The sequence below is a fragment of the Lygodium microphyllum genome, chromosome 15, assembly GCF_053477565.2.
Source record: "Lygodium microphyllum isolate KBCC chromosome 15, Lygodium_microphyllum_v1.1.10, whole genome shotgun sequence".
Taxonomy (NCBI): Eukaryota; Viridiplantae; Streptophyta; class Polypodiopsida; order Schizaeales; family Lygodiaceae; genus Lygodium; species Lygodium microphyllum.
This window is the reverse complement of record NC_141149.1, coordinates 82307681-82332103: the sequence shown is the minus strand read 5'-3', so window position 1 is coordinate 82332103 and position 24423 is coordinate 82307681. Positions and strand designations below refer to the sequence as shown.

Here is a 24423-nt window from a genome sequence, read left to right as displayed (position 1 = left end):
AGTACATTTTTCATATGCATATGCATATGGGTATGAAAGTATCAAAAAGTATGTTTCAGTGGTATTGTTTGAATTGAATGTAACCTTAACATACTTTTCTACTAGTATACATCTAATTAATCACATTTTCCCACGACACACACACATTTTAAAACACACATTATAATGTGAAAACTTGGCAAAATTTGAACCATATGTAACCTGAAAGTTTAATGTACTTTTCTACTAGTATACATTTAATTAACCACATTTTCCCATGACACATACACATAGTAAAACACACATTACAATGTGAAAACTTGATGTACTTGAGCCACATTGTGTTGACATTATGTAAGCTTGTAGACTGACTATAGACATCAGATCCAAAGAACAGAGAAAAAGTTAACCTAAAACAGTCCAAAATAGTATGTTGATCTAAAGAAGTGGGCTGAAGTACTCAACAGTGTCTTAAGTAAACAAAATGGGCTGCTAGAAAATGCAAATCGCAAAGTGTACAGTAGAACAATACCAATGCATCATCATCATTTCATAGATAGTAGAAAATAGTAAATACATGATAGAACTTAGAAGAAGCTTCAAGCCTCAAGAGTCAAAAAGCTCTACATCTTCCTCTTGCCCTTCTTCCTAAGTAGACTTTGAAAGCTCATTATCATCAGCATTAGCATTAGCGTCATGATCAAGATCATCACCACCACCACCATGAGGAGCTTGTGAACTGGTCCTTGCGTGACCTGCACCATCAGTCTGTCAGAGTGCAGCGGTGCGGAAGCGTAGGACTGAGAGAGAGAGAACGCAGAGAGAAGAAAGAGAAAGAGATAGTGGAAGATGAAGATCTGCTATATAAAGTGTGCTGTATACAAAGATATAAAGATATGTACACGGGTGCAGTGCGCTGGACTGCGTGTCTCCACCTCGACGATGCAACCTGCTGTTCACCTCGAAGTCCGCTGTAGTCTGCTCGATCTCCTGTTTGAAATCTGCGAACAGAGACGGAATCTGCGCGAGCCACCTGCCTGTAATCTGCGAGCAGAAGAATGTGGGAGACTGCTGGAAATCCCGGCTATAAATAGCTACAATCAGGGCGCCAAATAACTGCATGTCGGTTGCATTAAATGCAGCCGACTATACGGAAGCAGGTCGGACTGCCACGTGGCAGTTCGACTGTACAGTCCGACTGGACTGTGGACTGTGCAGTTCGACCAGGCGACTGATCGCTAGCATTCCCTCTCAAAGCTTGGGTGGGGCAGAAGCCTGAGGGATCTAGCATGTCTTTGAAGTAGAGCCTGGGGAAGTGCCTTCGTAAACAAATCTGCAAGATTGTCCTCCGTCTTGCAGTACTTCACGGTGATGGTCTCATCCAGAAGCTTCTCTCTGATGAAGTGGTACTGGATCTCTATATGCTTCGTCCGCGCATGAAAAACAAGATTCTGTGCCAAGGCAATGCAACTCTCATTGTCGCATTGCAGCAAAGTAGGACGAGTCTGGGGGCAGCCAAGCTCCTCCAACAATCTCCGAAGCCACACAGCCTCACATGTGGTGGAAGACGCGGTCCGATACTCGGCCTCAGTAGACGAAAGGGCTACCGTGGGCTGATTCTTGCTACTCCATGAGATAACCCCTGTACCCAAGGTAAAACAGTAACCTGTAGTAGACCGCTTGTGGTCCACATCACCGGCCCAATCGGAGTCGCTTCAACTTGCAAGAACAAGATCTGAACCACCTGTGCCCGCTGGATAATGAATCCCTAAATCAGATGTCCCCCTCAAATACCGAAGTATCCTCTGGGCAGCTTGCCAATGCACTGCCAATGCACCGTCTGAGGTTCACTCGTGAATCCCGCCAAGAGCCCAACAACAAAACAAAGATCAACAAGAGTGTTGAGGAGCCAAATCAATGATCCAATCAACTGACGATAGTGGGAAGCATCCGCCATGGGAGAAGCTATATGGAAAGTGGCCTTCCAGTTCGGATCCATAGGAGTGGAAAGGGTCCGACAATCCTCCATCGCAAAAGAAACCAAGAGCTCCTGTACCTATCTCTGCCGAGAGATGAAAATCCCCCTCTGAGACTGATAAATCTCATGGCCCAAGAAGAAATGGAGGAGACCCAAATCTGTCATCTCGAACGTCTGATGTAAAGCTGCCTTTCGTCTCTTTGACCTTCTGTGCATGATCACCAGTGACAATCAAATCATCAACATACAACACAAAAAGCACACAACGAGCCTCGGAAGTGTGTACATAAAGCTGCGGATCGGCCTTGGAACGCCGATATCCCAACTGTGACTAAAGGAACGAATCAATTTTCTTGTTCCATGCACGCGGAGCTTGCTTGAGACTATACAAGGCCTTCCTCAACTTGTAGACTTTCCCATCTAAAGATCCAAAGCCAGGAGGCTGCTCTACATAGATCTCCTCCTTCAAATCACCATTGAGGAAGGCCGGCTTTACATTCAACTGGTAGACAGGCCATCTCCTATGGCCAGCCAAGGCAAGAACAGCTCGAATAGTCGCCATACGAGCAGTGGGGCAAAAGTATCATGACAATTAATCCCTGGGCGCTGTGCAAAACCTTTAGCAACAAGGCGAGCCTTGTGCTTGTCCAAAGAACCATCGCTAAGGTACTTGGTCTTGAAGACCCACTTGACGCCAATCACCTTCTTATTCGGGGAGCGAGGCACGAGTGACCAAGTGCCATTCCTCTTAATAGCCTTCGACTCGGCTTCCATAGCTTTCTTCCATGGTGCGGACTGTAAAGCCTCCTTCACGGAGGTGGGCTCTCGATCCTGCATAACACGGGTCATCAAACAATAGTTAGAGCAAACAAGCTCCGTAGAATGTGCTTGGTGCTGCCGTGACCGCCGCGGACCATCTTGCGGTCCCCACTCCTCAGGGACCCCCTCGATCCCTGAATCACGGAGTGTGTCACAGGCCCAACGAGGAGAAGGCTGGACCTCTCCTCGTCTCTCTCCATCAGCTGAAGACTCTGAGATATCCACCGGTGGTAACTCCTCGGGGGTGACCGGTGGAACAGTAGACTCTGTATCAGAAATAGAATTGGAATCAAAAGGCGCGGGCTCCAAAGGAACTGTTGCAGGAGCCCAACTCTCCCCTGGATCTCCAAGAATGGGATGCTCCTCATCCGTTGCTATTGCCGGAACCTCCACGAACCGCACATCTCGACTGGTGTACACATCCCGCTTGATGGGATCATACAAATGATAGCCTTGGGACTGAGAGCTGTAGCCAACAAACATCTATCTTCGGGAAGTTGCTTCAAATTTATCACGATGAGCCTTGGGAATGTGAACATAGGCATCACACCCAAAGACCCTAAAATAAGAAACATCGGGCTTAGTCCCAAAGTAGGCCTCAAAAGGTGTCATCCCATCAATGGCCGAAGTGGGGGATCGATTAAGGATGTGGACTGTAGTAGCCACAGCCTTGGCTCACGGAAATTGAGGTGTCTGTCTGTGCTTCATCATGGTGCGCGCCATCTCGATCACACTTCGGTTCTTCCATTCAAGAATGCCATTTTCTTGAGGAGTGTTGGTATTAGCAAACTCTTGGTGAATACCTTTATCTGCACAAAAACGAGCAAACTCATTAGAAACAAATTCACCACCCTTGTCGGATCGCAAGGTCTTCAATCTCCGGCCCGATCGGTTCTCCTCAAAGAGAAGCCAATCCTTGAAGTGGGAGAAAGCTTCTGACTTCAACGACAAGAAATAGGCCCATGTCATCCTGCTGTAGTCATCTACAATCAACATGAAGTACGAGCTTCCTCTCAAGGACTTGTTCCTCATAGGGCCACAAAGATCTGTAGATACAAGCTTCATCGGTAAAGTAGACCGCCGCAAAGCTTTGTTGGGAATCGCATCCCTATGCTGTTTCCCACGAATGCAAGGGACGCATGGCTGCTGGCTCACCACTATGTCCGGCAACCCTCGAACAAGCTGTCCACGTGACGCCTTCCGAAGATAATCATAGTTAAGGTGACCAAACCGAGCATGCCATAACTCTGACTGTGTCTGAGAGGTAAGAAGAAGAGTAGAGAGCGCGGTGGAAGACTTCAATTTGTAGATGCCGTTCTCCTCATATCCAGATGAGAGAACCTTCCTTGACCTAGGATCAAGGACTCGCACCGAATCACTGTCAAACTCCACCAAAAGTCCAAGGGAACAAATCTTATGAACTGACAGTAGATGATACCCTAAACCTGGTACATGCAAGACCTCTGAGGTATGGGTACCACCACGTCCATCTGGAATAAGCTGCATCTCACCCCGTCCTGCAATAGACACCGAAGAGCTATCTCCAATGAGAATCTGCCCACGCGAAGGTCGCAACTGGGCAACACCTTCTGATGGAGTCATGTGCCGGGAGGCACCATTGTCAACGATCCACTCTCGAGCTTGGGGAACTGTCATCGCAGTATCAGAAGCATTTGGTGAAGAGTCCTCAATGACCGCTAGATGAAGAAACACAGCTGATGAGGGTGCAGCCACTGCTCCAGAATCCTTCGTGTCCTTCTTGTTGGTGCCCTTCTTGTCTTTGTCAGGGCAATCCTTCTTCCAATGGCCGGTCTTTCCACAAATATGGCATGTGGATTCTTTGTCCTTGTCCTTGTCCTTCTTTGACTTATTATCCCCCTTCTTCTTCTTTTGGTTCTTTCCCTTCTTCTGAGAGGCTTGACTTGTCAGTGCTTCCGACTTGGAAGTATTTTGTCCCTTTAGTTGTTCCTCTTGGTCTAAGACCACAGGAACCAACTCTTTCCACCGAAGAGTGGACTCTCGCTCCGAAGCAATAAGGGCGGAGTAGAAAGCACCGAATCGTGGCGGCAACTGGGACAATAGTGTGATCTCTATGTCTTCGGAGGAAATCGGCTTCCCCGCATTTTGAACCTGCATGTGAAGTTGTCTAAGCTTGTTGATGTGCTCCCGCAACGAAGAAGACTTGTTCATGGACAAGGTCCGCATCTGTACCTCCAAAGAAACCCGCTTCATAAGGGTCATCCGGTTATACATGTGATCAAGCTCCAACCATATCTCCCGAGCCACCGTCAAGTGCTCGATGTGGGCTATCACGGCTGTAGTGCAAGACAGAAAAAGAAAGGAATGAATCGTGGCATTCAGTTTGTCCCAGTGAGACTGTGCCTTGGCCAACTCCGCACGAGCATCGGAAGAGAGTTTGGACTCATCTCTCACCGAGGGCCGGTCGATCTCCTCCTGTACAAGCTCCGCCAAATAGGAGTCAAGGATGGCCAGCATCATCACGCGCCAAATGCGGTAATTATCGCCATCGAGCTTCTGATCTGCGGGAAGAGCCGGTAAGACACAGGCACCTTCTGGTCCATGATCGTCTGGAACTCCAAGTCAATCTCTGTAGACATCTTCACCTGTAATGCCTTTACAAACGCAAAAGCAGTCCCCTCTGACTGTGAAAATGCAGCGTGCTAGGGCTCTTCCGCGTCCCGAAACTTCTTCACCCGCCGGAGGCGATGAAAAAGCAAAACCTGTACTCGAAAGCTGAAAACTCAAGCTTCCTCCTCGTCAAACAGCAGTAATCAGCAGCAAGTCCACCACCTGGACTCCTTTCCTGCGTGCCCACACTCGCTTCAGCCTTGTTTCGAGGTGCAGCCCTCCTGCTTGCCCTCAAACGCTGAAAATGCAGCCTTGTGTCGCGATGGAAACTCCTCTTCAGGTTAGTTCTTCACTCAGTCAGCCCTTCTACACTGCTCTGATACCATGTCAGAGTGCAGCGGTGCGGAAGCCTAGGACTGAGAGAGAGAACGCAGAGAGAAGAGAGAAAGAGAGTGGAAGATGAAGATCTGCTGTATAAAGTGTGCTGTATACAAAGATATGAAGATATGTACACGGGCGCAGTGCGCTGGACTGTGTGTCTCCACCTCGATGATGCAACCTGCTGTTCACCTTGAAGTCTGCTGCAGTCTTCACGATCTCCTGTCTGAAATCTGCGAACAGAGACGGAATCTGCACGAGCCACCTGCCTGTAATCTGCGAGCAGAAGAATGTGGGAGACTGCTGGAAATCCTGGCTATAAATAGCCAGAATCAGGGCGCCAAATAACTGCATGTCGGCTGCATTAAATGCAGCCGATTGTACGGAAGCAGGTCGGAATGCCACGTGGCAGTCCGACTGTACAGTCCGACCAGGCGACTGATCGCTAACACAGTCATTGTGCATATCTGCCCGTCTTCCTCTTGTTGCTCTTGCAAAGTAATCAGCCTATCATAATCTTTTTCTTTGTTGATTATTTTCTATGTCACCTCCATCTTCTCATAACCCCTCTCCTTTATCTTTGTCACAAGTCGCAAGTTAGTATGTATGTAGACTAACTTCTTTGTATGCAAGGGTTTCAGCTTATTTCTTTTCTTTGTTTGTATAAGTGAAAAAGTACTCCAATTCCTTTCGCAAGGAGATGTGCAACTCTCTTGAGATAGAACTTGAAAGGCAAGTTGTTGCAATTTGGCAATGCTAGCACCAAAAGCTTCCCACCATTTTACAGGATAATGCATACACTTTTCCTCCTTTGCAATTGCACGTGAAAAGAAACCACGCTCAAACCTATATACATTAAGCTCATCCATAATCACACCTTGTAGGTCCAAATCATACTTTGTGTACTGTTGCACTACCTCCATCCATCTATTCATTATTCACCTCTTCATTACTCTCTTGGTTTTTTCCTCACCACAAAGGATGCAAAACAAAACCAGTTGCATGCAACGGTGAATGCATCATGTTCCAATGATCAATGCAAAGACTCTTGATTTCATTAAGTCTTGTATAATCCACATAATTCAAAGGCTCTATCTTCTCTACCATGCGATTTGTAAGCTCATAAATCAGCCCCATTGTGGCACCTTCTCTATCAACCAATTGCAATAATTTTAAGATGGGACCACAAATTTTCACAATCAGCATTGCATTCTCCCAAAACATTTGTCCCAAAATTATGGCTGCAATCTCCTAGCCTTTATTTGTACAGGCAACTTTATGCCTTTGCCATTTTGGGCCCACAACCATTCTTCCCAAGCCATTCTATACTTGGGGATCCAACAAATTAGACAACATAATATACAGGTATGCAAATCTGGTGGTAGTAGGCTTCAAAAGCTTCTTTTGACTATACTTTCTAAACAAAGCAAGAATGGTTGGTCTTTTTGTAGTGAAGCTCACAATTTTTTTGCCTTGCTCCAAGACAGGTGCAATCCAGTGAAGTTTGCCAATGTCTTTAAAGAGTAAGTCCAAACAATGGCAAGTATATCTATTAAAAAAGATGGAAGGCCATTCTTGCTCAATTAAGTTATTAGCAATAATGCAATTAGATACACTACCATGCATACTTGAACCACATTCTCTGGCCCCACATCCAAAATTATATATTTCAAAACACCAAAATTATATTCTCTTGATTTGTAGTGGCCACTAGTATGAACAGACGTAGGAAAGATAGTGCCATGGATGGAAGTAGCCATGACATTAATAATAGCTCTACACCTATTATCTGACCGCGTCCATCACAAGCAATAGTACATCTATACTTTTTCCATTTCTCTCACACACCATACAAATCCCTATCAATGCATTTCATTTCTTCTAACAACTCTCTTCCTTGCAATGCATTATAACTTGGGGGCTTATGGCTAGCGGCCACCTCCCCAACTGTTGCAACATTGCTTGAAAGTACATGGACTTTACTTTAAATTGTGCGATGTCCTTTGCATAAAAGAATTTGTGTGGACATCCATGTCTACATTCTTTCTTGCTCTTAAAGCCCATGCCTATGTAAGATTGCAACTACTGCTATTGCTAGGTCTTTGTTTTTTGGTAGAAGAGCCTAGTTGTAAATGTGACATACCTCCTCCATCATTTGCAGTTGTGGAAGCCTCAATGGACTCATGCAAATTAGTAATCTCAGCATCAACATTTGCACCTGGTGCACTTGCACCAAGTCCAACATGCAATCACCACACAATTTCTTTTACATCAGCAAGAGGACATTTATATCTCTCAACCCCAAATCCTTTCAAGCCCAAAATATGTGCTCTTATGCATGTCGGACCACCATCCCATTCACGGGCATAAAAATTGCACCTCATTGTGCACATGCGACGTTGGAGTTTATTGACTACGGTCACATACTTCCACTCACATCTCTTTCTTCTTCCCAATTGTTGCAGCTTGCATCAGTGAACTGAACTTCGAAGAAGTGTATTTGAAGTAACCTTCAAACTTGGAGCAAAAAGTGATTGAATTTAAGTAGTACTTTTTACTTGCACTTCACAATGAAAAATTGCAGCAACTCAACTTGTAGGAAATAGTAGTTCAAGAGTTGTTTTTGAGGAGTTAGGAGTCAAGACATTAGTCATTTTTTCCCAAGATAGCAATCGTTTTTGCCAGGATTGCAGTTGTTAGTTCACTGTTGAGGAATTAGCAATTGCTTTTCAGAAAGGCTTCAAGACAGCAGTCGTTTTTTTCTACAGGAGTCAATTTTGCCAGATAATAAGTCGCCTAGGTCCTATGGAGTTAAATTGCAGCAATATTGGGGATGCAAATATATAATTGTTAAATTTTGGGCACTTGGAAATCTTTTTTAAAAAAATTGACAGGACAAGTATGTTATGAATAACATACTTTATATTTTTCATACGTTTGCAAAGTATGTTATTCGAAACAAACTTGACTGACGACACAAGTATGTTATGCATAACATACTTCATTTTTTTCAGACGTTTGCAAACATTTGTTTGCTCAAACATACGAGTGTGAAAAAACTATGATCCACATCTTGCCAAATAGTAGATCACATGAACTAGATTTTCCGAGCCAAGAGGCACGAAAGAAAATGATGTTGAGAAGTTTCTATAGCAGTGAAGCAAAAGGAAAAAAGAAAGCACCATGTGAGATGCGGTGTTTCGCAAGTGGTGCGGGAGAGGTAGCCACCAACCGTGGCATGCCAAAGGAAGACTTTACTTTTGTATGGTGTGGCACGGAGACGTAAAATTTTGAGATGCTTTAATCTTGCCGATAACATTTGATTAAGTTATTAATCAAATGTGCTAGGTTATTTAGTACATGTGATGCACATGGCAATTATTTCATAGTAATAGAGCAAGGATCCTGAGGATGCAGTGGGTCTCAAAGGCAAGAGTTGTAAAAAGTTATGCCTGATAGGTACTAGCTGGCACGTGGTGTCAGATTTTGGCCTAGACGAATTTATTGGCCACTAATGTTAGTAGTAATATTAGAGAGTAGGTATTAAATATTTAATTAATGCCAGTCTAAGGGTCAATAACTACTCAGGGATACTTGAAAGACAAATTAGCCTAGCCAACTTAATTATTTGTTGGTGAAATTAATTTTTTGAGCACTAGAATAATTATTGAAATAATTTTTAGAAATACTATTTTAAAAGTTAATCTAATAAGTTAGATAATGCTGAAAAATGGGATTAGAAGGTTGCCACTTGGCAAAAATTGCCCATACAAGTGGGAAAAACGTTTTTAGGGGCTGGTGGAGATCTATTCCGGCCATTGTGAGAGAGAAAGAAGCTATGGAGAGAAAGGGGATGCTGCTGATATGATGTGTAGCCACTATAGATATGTCCTATAGCAAGTGCCAACAATTTGGAGTCCTCGACAAGTAGGTGATAGAAGCCCAAGGTCTTTTTGGTGTAGGTGATAGTATACAAGAGAGGGCAGCAGTCTTTCTGGTGGTCCTAAGTTGTAGGTGACAGCTTCCATGGCTATTTGAGCAGGGTAGCAGTATTTTTTCAACATTTCTCACAATGAAATTCTGAAATTTCTCTCTCTATAGCATTCTCTCTCATCCCCTAGCCATCTTTCAAGGTATCTTAGCATTTTCCAGCAGTTTTAGCCATCAGAGGAAGAGATTTCAATCAAATTCTGTTGTAAATCCTAATTTACAACAGAAATTAGGGTTTTGACAACTGCCTTGGGATGTGTGCTTAGAATTGAGGGCCTTGGACTTGAATTTCAATAGCTGAAGTTAGGGAATTTCTGGGAGATTCAAGAGGCTAGCTAGCCAATATAAGATTTGGGAATGAATTTGTCTTTCAAGGAGTAGGGTGAAGGCCAATCCCCAAGCAAACGAAGAAGCAAATTGGTTTGGAGGCTTGTCCGTCAATTTTGACAACAAGATGCACTTGGATTAGCGGAGGAGATGAGAAGATACTAGTTGTGCTCCTTCCATTTGCAATATAAAATAAAGAAATATTGCAAAGGTTGCCGATTTTGGGGCCAACAGGGCGTCGAATGTCAAAGATTAAAGTGGTAAAGTGTGCATTTTCAGTTTATGTGAATTGTATGCTTGTTGTAATTAGTGCTAAATTAGGTTTTTTATCACCCTATTTGAGGAGGTAGGCTGGTTTCATGGTGTCTTATTGAACCGACCCTCCATGATAGTCATTTTCCACCAATGCCAAGATTTATGTATGCCACATATAGTATTGGCCTTAGTGATGAGCCAATGGTGGTCCTTAATGATAAGATGGTATCCTTGATTACAGGGTTCATCGGGAAGGAGGGCAAGGAAGGGCTCTCTACACTATAGTGTTGTCGAAAGGTGGTTCCACAAGTCCCATAACCTTGAGGGATGTGAAAAAGCCTCTTGGTAGTGTGGAAAGACATCAACCCCTAGTCGAGTTGCTAGAGTGGCATTAGAAACTGAAGATGAGCCTAGTTATGCCATGTGATTAAATTTCGGGCGAGCCTCTTGCTTTCCATTCTATAAAATCAACTTGGACACTATAAGTAATTCTAACTGAAAAGAGGTAGCAACCAAATGATCTTTTGTAGGGTGTCATTGGGCCTTTTGAAGGATTAACTTTCACAAGCAAATGAGTTTGGTGAGTAGGATGAAAGAGGATAGGGAAAAGGAGGCATCGGCATCAATAACTTGTTGCCACGAACCGTGAATGGTTGTGTTACTATGAACAACTCCCCACTCTTCCAAAAAGAACCGGGCAACAAAGACCGAAGGGTGTCGATTAGTGCACATGGCAAGAAAGAGAGACCATTGAAGAGCAACCATGTGAGTGTGCACATCCAAAATAGCCCCACCACCCATACTTTTAGGAGTGCAAGCATGGCTCCAAGAGATCCACGAGATACTTGCATGTAAAGTGTCCTTTTTCCATAGCATAAAATGAATGTACCCAGTGAGAATCCTCAAGGCGGAGGTAGTCCAAGGCAAAAGCAGCAAAAAATTTGAGCATAGAAAGCATAATAGATTGTGCTACTTTAAGGCGAACATAGAAAGGCTAGGCATGGGGGTCTAGTATAAAAACTGTCTCCAATTTCAAAGAAATCCATCACAACAATTGCTTAGGTTGAACATCAATGCCCAGGGGGTAACCCAGATGCCACATGATATTTGGGTTAATATAGCTATTGCAAAGACTGCAAATTCGGCTCAATATAGTTGATGAGGGAGGATTTGGCTACATTAATATGAAGACTAGAGGCTTGGCCAAAAGTTTTCATATATCCAATGCCTTGTGGAGGTTCTCTCATTTTGCTTTGAGAATCATGAATGTGTCATTTGTTAGCGATTGGCCCACAAAATGCTCGCCAAAGGAAAGAGAGAGACCAACTAGTTGTCTCATGGTCACCAAGTGAGAAAGCATGGAAAGGACCGGATAATCGCTAGGGCAAAGAACATGGGGCTCAAAAGGCAACCCTTTCTGACTGATTGTGCAAGAGTGAAGGGCTCAGTGATCCCACCATTCAGTATGACCAACGAAGAGACATCTATGCTGACTGTGTGTATTAGACAGGACATGTGCAAACCGAAACCCATGACATGCATGAACTCTGCTAGAAAATACCAATCCAAATAATCAGAAGTCTTTTCGAGATCCAGGTGAATCAACGTGACTTTTTGCTTGGACTGCTTTGCATAGTTAATGGCCAGTTGAACATTCAATACATTGTGCAAGATATTCCGACCCTTCAGAAATCCATATTGATTAGGATGCACAAGGGTAGGGAGGTGCTTATGGAGACAATTAGCCATAACTTTAGTGGCCGCTAGTGTTTCAACATCGAGGGCAACGACATTTTCAGAATCAACTTGTTAGCCTCCACCTTCCATGAGGCAAGCGTCATTCCAATCTCCCAAATGTGTTGGGACATGGTTGCCAAAAGTTTGGCATGAGTGGTAGCATAGGCTTAAAAAAACTCATTAGTCAAGCCATTCTATCTTGGACTTTTATCCTTGGATAAATGTAACAAAACATCCATGCCTTCATCATCTAGTTGCCTTGTGCTTATCAAGCTCTTCTTGAGTTGAGGTACATGTCTCACATTATGTAAAAAAAACACGGAACCATGCTGAAATTCCAGTTTCACATTGCCAATGCCTACAATTTTACATGCATAGTTATCCCTCAAGTTGACAACACCACGTACACCACCATTGTAGTCAGAGAACCACTCATGATGTGGTGTGACGTGAAAGGATGCACCTGAATCAAGTATTCAAGTGTGCATATCATCCTCAAAATTTGCAATCAATGCATGTGCACTCAATGAAGAAGAGAGAAGTACATCACCATCAGTGTCAGTATCATGAGTGACTACATTAACCTTTTCTATTTTCACATTGCTCTTCTTTGCAGGATGGTTGTCCTTTTTTTCAGCCTTGTTGTCTTCAGTGTTTTTGTTTTTGCCATTCTCTTTCTTCAATTGAAAAGTTCCATTTGTAGTGCCCTTTTTTGCCGCAATGATGGCACTCCATATTTTTTCCACAAGACTTGCTGCGTGCTCTATTTTCAGAACTGCCCTTGTGCTGATATCTTCCTCTAGTGTGTAATGTATTAGAAGACTTGTTTGCTAAGTTATTTTGCCTATTGAGTCCTTCCATTAGCAAAGAATCCTCCAAATCAGAGTATAACAAATGAGCATTAGAATTACTCAAAGCTGTCCATAAAGTATCTCAACTTTCAGGCAAAGTACATAGCAAGAAAGTAGCCTTGAACTCTTCATCAATATGGAAATCCAAAGCAATCAGCTGACTGAAGATTGAGTTAAACTCATTCAAATGTACAAACATGGCTGTACCTTCTTTCATGCAAAAGTCCATTAAAATTTTCAGCCAATTAACTTTGTTGGCTACACTTTTTTGAGCATACAATTCTTCAAGCCTTTGCCACATTGCATATGCCGAATTCAGCTTTTCAATGTTAAAGAGCAAGTTGTTTGACACTGAGAGCTCAATGGTAGAGTGAGCAAGCTCGTCCAAGTCATCCCACTTGTCTTGTTCCATGTCTGCCGGTTTGATTCCCTTTGTTTTGATGGGCTTTACATGTTTCTTTTGCACCAAGACATTGTAGCATTGTTTTTGCCAAATCACAAAATTCTGTGTACCCTCAAGCTTCTCAATGTGCAAAAGAGTATTGCTATCACTGTTTCCAGCCATAATTTGCAGTCCCAAATTGACTAACCAGTCACCAAAGGTAAGCCCAAATGTGACACAAGTAACCACGGTACACAAAAGTATCAACCAGCAATGAAAAAATCGTGAGATTGCAGAAATTTTAGATCTGCAAATAGATTTTCAGAATTAGAAGGTGTCTTGCTGCACTCCTCAAGCAATTATTGACACATTTAGGGACCAAGCCACTAGTCACATGTGAAATCCTTAAAATTTGATTGCAATTTCTGCTCCAAAGACATTCCCAGGCAAAAAATTTGAAAATTTTGATCAAAAGCACCAAATTTTCGAGGGTAATCTGTCTAGATTGCATCAATACATGTACCCACGTGTATGTACCAAACATTTGTTGCACATATTGAAGGGATTTTGCAAAAGCCCCAAATTTCTTGGGTTCAGAGTGCACAAATTTTAGTGAAATTGAAGAAATCCCACTAAAATGTGAAAATCCCCAAAATTTCTCGGGCAAATGTGCACTAAATGTGCAATTTTTGAGTCGGATTTTCTTGTCCTGCGCTCAAAGCCCGAAATCAGAGAAACGCCCAATTTTCTTGGGCAAAACATGTCGTGCATGTGTGTGTGAATGCCCGGTAAAGTAATTGCAGAATTTAAGGAGAAAATTTTGAAAAGGAAAAGTAGACGTGACCGGTTTGTCCTGGTATTGACCAAGACCCGTCAAATTTGACGCCTGGCGTGCGACCTGCGTGACCAGACTATCCCGTTGCCTGTTGTTGTGTTTGAGTCTTGTCGATTGCTTGTAGAAAGTGCCGCCTAGGTTGTGGCCTATTATCCGTTACTTGTCGTGTGCCTTGCGGCGCTTGCAACTTGCCACCTGCTACTTGTCATGTGCCCTTGCCTATTGAGTCCACCTGTGACACCTGTCGACTGTATAGGTTTGCACGTCCTGATAGTCTGCTGCTTGGCGACGGGCGTGCACGCCATGTGTCAGTGTGGAGATGCTTGCCTATCGTGCGGGCCATCACTGGCTCTGATACTAGCTTGTTGGAGTCTGACGGATCTAGACTGAGTGAGTTTAGGATGAGAGCATTAGATATTGCACAGAGAATAGAGAGTAGTAGAGAGGAGTGTGAGCATGACACAATGGATATTCGGTACAAAGAAGAGTGTACCACTTTTTAGGTTTTGATAATATATAAAGTACAACAGTGTAAGGGTGCGTTCACACTTGAACACTGTAAAAGGCATAGTGAGTCTTTATTTCCAACAATGTTGCTTGTGAAGAGAAGCATGATGAATTCCATAATGCTTGGTAATCCTTTGCATGGTATGGAGCGGTTGCTCAAAAAAATCACTATCCCTTGCGAAACTTGTCAACTAATTGCTCCATATAACCATTAAAGATTGGATGCTTTAGATAAGATGAATAAAAACGCAATGGGAGTCTGCCCAAGAATTATGCAAAAGGGGTGCTAGGGTGGGCAAGCATGTCAAACTGCAAAGGGAAACGATTCGACAAAACATATTATTGCAGTAGCTAGATATTTAGAATCTCTGGCAAGGGCATCATCGTGCATGTCAAACACGTGGTCCACAGAGTATTGTGTTGATTGAAAAGTAAAACTTGAATTTGATGGATAGAGCCATACTCCTCATCCACTTTGTCCTCTTTCTTTAGATGATATCCTTGTGCTTCATCCTTCTCCTCTTGTTACATCCTTGGATATTTAAATGGGTGCTTGTAGCCTTGGTCACATAATGGTCATGCATTGACTTAGTGCTAACGCACTAAGGACACTTCAAGGTTAGGGCAGCCGAGTCCTATTTATAGGACTCAAGTCTCTATTTTTCATATTCATTGTGTGATTACCACTCTTAGGCTCTTGGCTCCTTGGTTGTCGCATCCATACATCAGGATGATGGGGGTTGGTGGTATGGGACACCAACCATTGGGATGTGGTCATGACCTGGAGTGCTGCTAGCTTCTAGGCTTGGGGCCGAGCTTGTTTGGCTCTTTGGTTAAAAGGTGAGTATGATGTCCAGTCCTTTTTATTTGTGGACATGGCTTGTGTCATGTCTCATATGTAGGTTGGATCCTAGAGGGACATTTCATTGATATCAAAGTGTCAATTTGCAATTTGATGCAAGAAAGGATGAGGTGCACAAAATCACTTTTGCTTAGGGAACCATGATGGTTCGTACTTGCGACAGATATGCCTTTATCTGTTTAGGATAGTACGAGACACTACTAGTGGAGGGGCATACACAAGGGGTGTGTGTTGCGCGAGATGGGTACAATGACAAGGTATATTTCTTGTTTAGTACTTGGGTGATGCTTATGCGTGAGGATTTTTAATGGTTCTAACGATTGGAGTTTGGGGAGTTGCCACTTTTGGGCTATGGTGGATCGTCGTTGGAAGCTAAAACTTTGTAGCTAGGATAAGCATTAGACTTTTGATTGATAATAATTTTTGTCAATTTAATATTTCATGTTAATGTTATCAGTAATTTTAAGTTAACACCACATTAAATATTGTTGTGATTTTAACATCTAATATTTAGGTTAATGTTACTATTAATTTTAAGCTTGACATTGTGTTTAATGTTAGAGCATTTTTTTGGTCAATATTATGTGATATTGAGGGGAGAGAAACACCCAGAATCTCATCGTGGAGAGAGAAAGAACAAGTCTCACATTGTGGATAGAGAGAGAGAAAGTGGCACAAACATGGCCCAAGGGAGGTGCAAAAAGCAGAGAGGAAGTGGTAGAGACATGGTGTAAGGGAAGGACAAACAAGGGCGATGCGGCCAGCTGTAAGCGACTTGTTGGTACAAAAGCGGCTGCAGGCTTGGTGATCCTGTTGGCGGTTGCATGGGCACAGGACAACCATGTTAACGTTGATAATAGGTGGTTGGGATAGACAACGGCCTGATTTCAATTTTGATAGCCATGAGATGGGCATTTTTCATTATCATGTGAACTTCTCCTGGCAGTGGAGTCAAAGCAATTCCTTTTGAGACCTGCATATATGATCTCGTAAGGTGGACTCCCTTGTAGATAGTGCAGATCACATAGAGCGGCTTGCTAGTAAGTCTGAGTTAGAGTCTTCATGAAAGAAGATAACAAAGCCACCACAAAAGAGACGTTCGACTGAGTGTGGATCAGCTAGCGAGATCAAAGGGCCAATGAGGCACTTGTTATGGGTGGGATCATTGAAGGGATCACTTTCTACCAAAAGCTTGGACTATGGGTCCATGGGTCAAGAAATGGGCCAATACTTGGCTATACCAAACTTCGAAAGAAGCTCAGAGATGTAGCAGTGGTGGGTAACAAAAATGCCCTGTGCCATGTGATAGATCTCCAATCCAAGGAAGAAGTGTAGAATTCCAAGATGTGGCATGCCGAACTCTTGGCTCAATATTTGCCGAGTATGATCAACCTTGTGTGTATCGCTCCCTTTAATAATGATGTCATCAACATACAAGATAACCAAGATGCACCTGTCCTCCGCAACCTTGAAATAAAGGTTGGGGTTACGATCTGATCGATGGAAGCCACTGTCCAAGAATAATCGATCAATCTACTGATACCAAGCCCTAGGAGGTTGCTTTAGGCCAAAGAGAACCTTTCACAACTTGTAAACATGGTCCTTCTTTCCTTGAACAAGAAAACTAGGACATTGTGAGACATAAATCTCCTTCTCCAAGATGCCATTCAGAAAAGCCAACTTCATGTCCATTTGATAAATGGACCAATAGTGATGGGTAACCAACTTCAATAGTGGACATTCAAGCTGTCCATGCAAAAGTTTCAAAACAATCTAAACTTGCGCGTTGAGAGAAACCCTTCGCAACAAGCCGTGCCTTATGTTTGTCCAAGGTTCCATTTGCAAGATACTTAGTCTTGAAGACCCATTTCACATCAATCACCTTCCATTGCTTTGGATGAGGAATCAACCTCGAAGTCTGGTTCCACTTGATAGAATGGAGCTCAGCTTGCATAGCACTGCACCAAATATTGTATGCGAGAGCCTCATTAACTGTAGTAGGCTCATGATTCTAAAGAATTTGAGACACAAGGATATAGTTCAAATAGAGTGAACTATGTCCACCACTCCTATAGCTTCGTTGACTTGTGTGGGCCAATAGAAAAACCATAAATCGGATCTTTGAAGGCTGTAGCCTCATCGAAGATCACATCCTTGCTCACCTCGATCTTGCGAGTCATCAAGTCATAGAGCTCATAGCTCTTCGTGGTCGTACTGTAACCAATGAAAATAAGCTTCTTTGACTTGGAATCAACTTTGCTCTGTCTTTTCTTCTTGTCCACATGGACATATGCCTTGCATCTAAAGATACGAAAGTGGAAAATTAAAGGCTTCTTTCCAAAGAAGGCTTGGTAGGGAGTCATATCCTTCAATGCTGAAGTAGGCGACGTGTTGTGGATATGGATCGTAGTAGCCATTGTCTCACCCCTGGGGAAGACTGTAACAAACCTTTTGTATATTAGTTATTACAAAGATATATTGGCTTAATGATTCCAAATTAATTTGATGCTCATGTACTCTGAAAGGCGATTTGTATTATTTAAGTGTTTTAAAATATGTTTAAATGTTTATCTTTCTATTTAAGGGCGATCAATTGCTAGAACACCTAATAATTATACTTGGGTCGTCATTGACGAGATACCCAAGAGAAATTTGAAGTTTAGTCGAGCGGTTAGATTGACTAGAAAGCTGAGATGACTAAAACTTTTACACTCAAATAGTCATTTTAACTAGAAGTCCATATAATGAATGGTTTCGAAAAGTGAAACAAGATGCTCATGATAAAAAAAACAAACCATGAACTGGTGAATTCATATAATGAAGCTCTCTAGAAGCTAAATTTGGTGACTCCTAAAATTTAGGAGGTTACTATTTTTGGAAGTTGCTCAAATGAAAATTTTGTTTGTGTTGAAGGCTCTAGAATTTCACAAGTAACAATTTTGTCTTCAAGAGCTGTCTCAAAGTCTTAATCACTTGAGAGATTTTGAGTAGAAGGTTTGGAAGCTTCTTTCTCTAGAAAAGTGACACGTGGGATCTAGAATAGGACATGTGCTATTTTGAAGAGACAAGTGTCACTACATTTATCATTTTCAATAAACACTTATCATTTGTGGCCTCTACTTTTCACTTTTGAGCACCCAAGCGACATATCTATATATTAGAGGTCTCTCTTTTCATTTAAAATAAGCTCTCATGCTGAAATTTCAACCACATGTTTTGTACTCTCTTATCCTAGAAGCACTTTCTACTTTGTTGATCTAATCCAAGCACCAGAGAAGAAAATCAGCTTACTGGTCAAAGTTTGCAGAAATTAGGGTTTCAAAACTGTAATTTCGGAATTGCAGCAAATCAACCCTTTTGTATATGGTTTAGGCACTTTGTGTCCGTGTTTTGTTTCAATAAATTCTTGTAAAGGGGGAGTGACTAATTCTTCTCTCAACGTGGTATCATCTCTCTCTCTCTCTCTCTCTCTCTCTCTCTCTCCCCTAATTTTCATGGTGATAATTGATTGAGTTGATTAAGTTCAAAGTTTTGTCATTCTCATGTTCTTCCAAGCGCTTACAAAGATCCCTCTGCTTCACAGGCCATCTCAAGCATTGTCTAATTGTCATGCTTCAACACACCATTTTCAGATTGTGTATTGGGATGAGAATATTCCACCCGAAGACTTTGACCCCTGCAAAACTCAAAAAAGAGATTAGAACAAAACTCGCTACCATGATTGGCTTGGACCTGCGAAATTTGAGAATGGTTTACTTCTCTGTAAACACCTTCTACTCAGAGAAGCGGGAGTATGCCTCACTCTTGTACTCCAAGAAATAGGACCATACATAATGACAAGTCCTTAATAATTAGCACAAGGTACTTCATCTTTTTAATGGAGGCCATGCCCATAGGTTTGCAAAGGTCGGTGTGGATCAATTCAGGCCCTGTAGATGGCCTTCGAGTAGCAACTTGTGGATAAGGTTGCCTATGTTGCTTGCTCGTTAAGAAGTTGGGGCATAGTATGTGAATGGGAGGAAAATTTGGAAGTCCTTGAACCATCTTCCGCCTCAAAGTCCACCGAATAGCATCAAGATTCAAATGCCCATGACGAGTATGTCAAAGTAGTCCAGGCTCATGTGAAGATCGCACAACAAGGGCTGTGAGTGTGTAGAGTCCATCCTTCTATGTGTCTCTCCAAAGAGTAGATCTTGAAGCTGCATCCTTCATTGTAACTTTATTTTGGATAAAGATGACTTGAGTACCTAGTTCTGTAAGGTTGTAAATAGATAGATGGTTAAAGCCCAAATTTGGTACATAGAGAACTTGGGCAGAAGAAGAATGCCAATCAAACAACAAGGGAATGGTCTGCACTCCACATGCGGGGATTGAAGAGTTGTTACCAGTGGTGACAAATCCCCCTTTGGATTACAAATCCTGAAGCCAATCTTGGCGTTACATCATCTGGGTAGAGACCCCACTATCCATGAGCCAAGGCTTCTCCTGAGAAGAAGAAGCAAGATCTGTATCCTCCACCTCAAATAAGTGTACGAAGATAAACTCAGTGGTAGTAGGTGTAGCCTTTGAATCCTTGGACCCCACCTTAGGCTTCAAATGGGGGTACTTTTGCCAACTCTTCTCCTCAAGATAAGTGCCCTTCCCACAATGTGGGCACTTTGGCTTCTTCTTCTTTAGATCCTTGGAATCGTTCTTCTTGTCCTCTTGTTTCTTAACCTATATCTTCTTATTTTCTTGTCCTCAGAACCTGCCGTAAGAGTTGGCATGAGGACATGTATTTTTGAAACCTCACTTAACATGTAGATTAATTTTTAATCACATGATTAAGTAAATGTTGCACATGTGAGGTGCAACTGGGGTTAGAGTAAATTTACGAGCCTGGGACCCGAGAAAATCACGGGATGTCAAAGGCAAAGGATGTTATAAGTTATGTTGCACAGGTTCTGGGTGGTATTTGGTGTCAATTGTTGGCCTAGGTCATTCACTTGGTCCTAAGTGTCAGTTGGTGACAGTGGAGATGTGGCATCTAATGGTACCTAATGCCGATCTAATGGTCAAAGATGGCACATAAAGACTCGGGAGTGGAAGATGGCTAGCCAATTTAATTATTGGCTAATAGATTATTTTTCTAGGCACCAAAATAAGTATTAGATTAATTTTCAGTAATTAAAGGATGAAAATTAATATTTAATTATGGATAATGCTGGAAAAGCCATTTGGGAAGGCTGCCACTTGGCAAACTTGCCCATACAGGCTGGTAAAAGGCCGAAGAAGAGGAAAAACGAGATCATTTTTGCTATAACAAAAGTGGGAGAGCTATGAGCAGCCATGGCCAGCCTATTTTCAGCCATTGCAACCAGTCTCACGAGTGAGTTTTGAGGAGGCAATTGCAGTTTCAGACCCTCCATACCTGGACGATTGTATCCAGGTAGTACAAGGTGATAGCTGATTTGGATGTCTTAGTTGTAGGTGACATCATTTAATGCTGTTATGGCAGGGCAGTAGCTGCATTTGATTGATTTTCAGTCATTCTTTAGCACAAGGCTGTGAAATGGCTGGGAGATGAGAGAGAAAGTTGTAGAGAGAGAAAATTCAGAGTTTTGTCTCGAAGAATGATTGAAATCATGGTTCCATTGTCGGGATACTATCGAATCCTTTAAATTGGTGGGTCCGTGGTACTTGATTGCACCTTGGGACTATTGGATTATTGCTAAAATTGTTCTCAGCAGTGAATTACAGCAAGCATGTCTTCACATGGTGATACGGAATCAACTGGAGAGGATGCATCACTCCTTCGTTAATCACGTGGTGAAGGGGGAAATGCAATGACTGATGTTGGGCATGGTTCTCAGCATGGACAGCATGCTGAAAATGTGGGAAATGACCCAAATGTTTACACTTCAATGCATAAAGAGGCTAATGACCAGCAAGGGGCTGAAGAGTTTGATAATAGCTTCAAGGATCGAATGCGTACATCAGCAAATGCAAAGGATCCCCAGTTTACTTGATTCTTGAATGCCCCAAAGAAGGACATCAAAGGCAAAGAAAAGAAGACACCTTCTACAGCTTCGGGACAGCCACAAGAACCGAAGGAAATGCCTAAGCCTTCTTTAGAAGAGCCCAAAATGCCTAATGAGCACAAATAGTTGGTATCCGTGGGGCAGCAAGTGCAAATGCATGGCCAACTTGGTAGTGTCAATCCATGGGAACATGGGTAGCCAGGCAATTATGCACATGCAGGCATGGGACAGCAAGGATACTTTGGTGGTGGTACCATTTTTCATGCTATGATTGGACAGACACCCCATAGGGGAATGTATGGCACGAATCCCTATGGTATGAAGCAGGCAATGCTTTGAAGGGGAGAGTGCACAATGGAGTGCGAGATCAAGGCATGAGCTGCAGAGCAGAGCTGAGAGTTAGAGGGAGTGAACATAGACATAGGTGTACCAGTCTGTGATGGTACACAAAGAATAAAAGAATGTATTTATATGTTAGGGTACATGGTATAATAAGGGTAATAAGGGTGTGTTCACACCCTAAGACTATATACATGGAGACGAAGGGACTTTACATTCTACAACCTCCCACTTAAAGGCCCGAAGTGGTACCTTTAAGCTATCCAACTCCCACTAAATGAATGTAATGCTCATGCTAAGCCTTTGCAAGACACTTAGTGAGAACATTTGCAGGGTTATTTTGGGTTTTGACCTTAGTCAGTGTGACAAGATCATCATCCATGATGTGTCGAATAAAGTGGTATCAAACATCTATGTGTTTGGTATGTGCATGGAACATGCATTCTTAGCCAAACATAGTGCACTCTGGCTATCACAACCAAGCATTGGAGTATATGAAGAAAGACCAAAATCCTTGACCAAACGGCCAAGCCAAATGGCTTCCTTAGAAGCTTTTGAGGCTGAAATATATTCAACCTTTGTAGTACTCAATGCCACAATTTTCTGCAATCTTGAATACCAAGAGATAGCTCCACTAGCCAAAGTGAAAACATACCCATTGGTAGATTTTCTAGTGTCAAGATCTCCTGTCATATCTGAATCACAATATTCTTGTGGCTCTAGTATACCCTTTCCATAGTATATACATTTTTCTTGTGTACCTTTCAAATATCAGAAGATACATTTCACTGCTTCTCAATGTGGCTTGCCAGGGTTTGACATGAATCTACTAACAACTCCCACTGCATGGTAATGTCAGGGCGAGTTGCAACCATGGCATATCAAAGATCCACAAGCTGATGCATAAGGTATACCCTTCGTGGCACTAGCATCTGCATCATCCTTAGGGCAATCAGGTTTGCTAAGCTTTGTATGTGGTGGTAAAGGCACACTAAGAAGCTTAGCATCAACCATATTAAACCTGGCAAGTACTTTGCTGAAGTACTTATTCTGTGAGAGAAACAACAAATGCTGCCCTTTGTCTCTTTTAATGCGTATGCCCAAAATGTGTTCAGCTGCCCCCAAATATTTCATGGAGAAGGCTGAACTTAGCTGCCTTTTAAGAGCATTCAAAGTACTCTTATGCTGTCCTGCAATCAGCATGTCATCCACATATAAAACCAGCACAATAAGGCTTCCATTGTCAGCCTTTTTAGTGTATAAGCAGCCAACTCTAAATCCAAGGATGCATTGAGAGCAAACAGAACACGGAGCGTAGTCATCTTCACTACTAGGGAAAAGACTTCTTGGAAGTCTATGCCTTCCTTCTGTGTATAGCCCTTAGCAACGATCTGTGCCTTGTAATTGGGCTTCCTATCAATACATTTCACTTTTTAAACCCATTTATTAGAAATAGCTCTCCTATCCTTGGGCAAAGGTATAAGCTCCCATGTGTTATTTGCATATAGAGACTTCATCTCTTCCTGCATAGCAAGCTCCCACTTTCTCTTGTTTTCACATGACTGTGCCTCTTTAAATGTTAGAGGCTCACCCTCATCAGTTAGCAGAATGTAATCCAAAGATGGCTGAAACCTCTGTGGCTGCCTTTTGACACATGTAGACCTTCTTACCCAATGATTTGTATGATTAGGCAGTGGGCCTACATCTTGAGGAATGTGCACACTATCACTAGGTGGTTGATTTTCAGCATTTTCTTGCTGCTGTAATCTGTTTTCAGCATGCTCTTCTTGCTGTCCTATTTCATCCTGTGCATCTATTTGCTTTCCATGATCTTCGGCTATAGCACAATAGGTTGCTGCTCATTTTCAGCATCAAAAGGGACAGAATTTTCAGCTAATGGTTGGCTGTTCATGTTGAAATTTGACATTCTTTTTGTCAAGATCACCATGTGTAGCATTTTTCAGCAACTTTGCCTCATTAAATACTACGTCTCGGTTGTGTACTATCTTCTTACCCTGAGAAAGCTAAACTCTATAACCCATCTCTCCCTCATCTCCATATCCCATGAAGGTGCCCTTGATGGATTTTATGTCTAGTTTGGTCCTCTATTCTACAGGTACATGCACAAAGGCATCACAGCCAAAAACACGTAGATGGTCATATGAAGCAGGTTTGCCAGACCAAACCTCTTTAGGAATGCCATTTTCCAATGCACGATTGGGAGAGCGATTGCATACATGAACTGCAGCTTTAAGAGCCTCTCCCCAAAATTTCTGAGGAAGATTAGTTGTGAATAGCATGCATCTGACTCTCTCAAAAAATGTGCGATTAAATCTTTCAGCCACACCATTTGATGCAAGATTATAAGGGGCTGTCAACTCCCTCTTAATGCCATGCACGTCACAAAACTTGTTAAACTCATTTGAGACATACTCACTCCCATTATTTGTTCTTATGGCTTTCAACTTAAGCCCTTTTTGTGTGGTAACAAAAGCACGAAACTTTTTAAAAGCATCCAACACTTCCTTTTTGCTTTTAAGTACATACACCCATTCTACTAAAATCATCAATGAAA

General features: G+C 42.5%; 1 protein-coding gene and 1 pseudogene across 2 annotated transcripts in view; one reads left to right on the top strand and one right to left on the bottom strand.

The window, feature by feature from the left end:
- LOC148024712 (uncharacterized) overlaps positions 1–24423 on the top strand; it is a 123692-nt gene that overhangs the window by 72833 nt on the left and 26436 nt on the right. The window lies entirely within an intron of this gene.
- On the bottom strand, positions 6076–7803 carry LOC148024713 (uncharacterized; annotated as a pseudogene).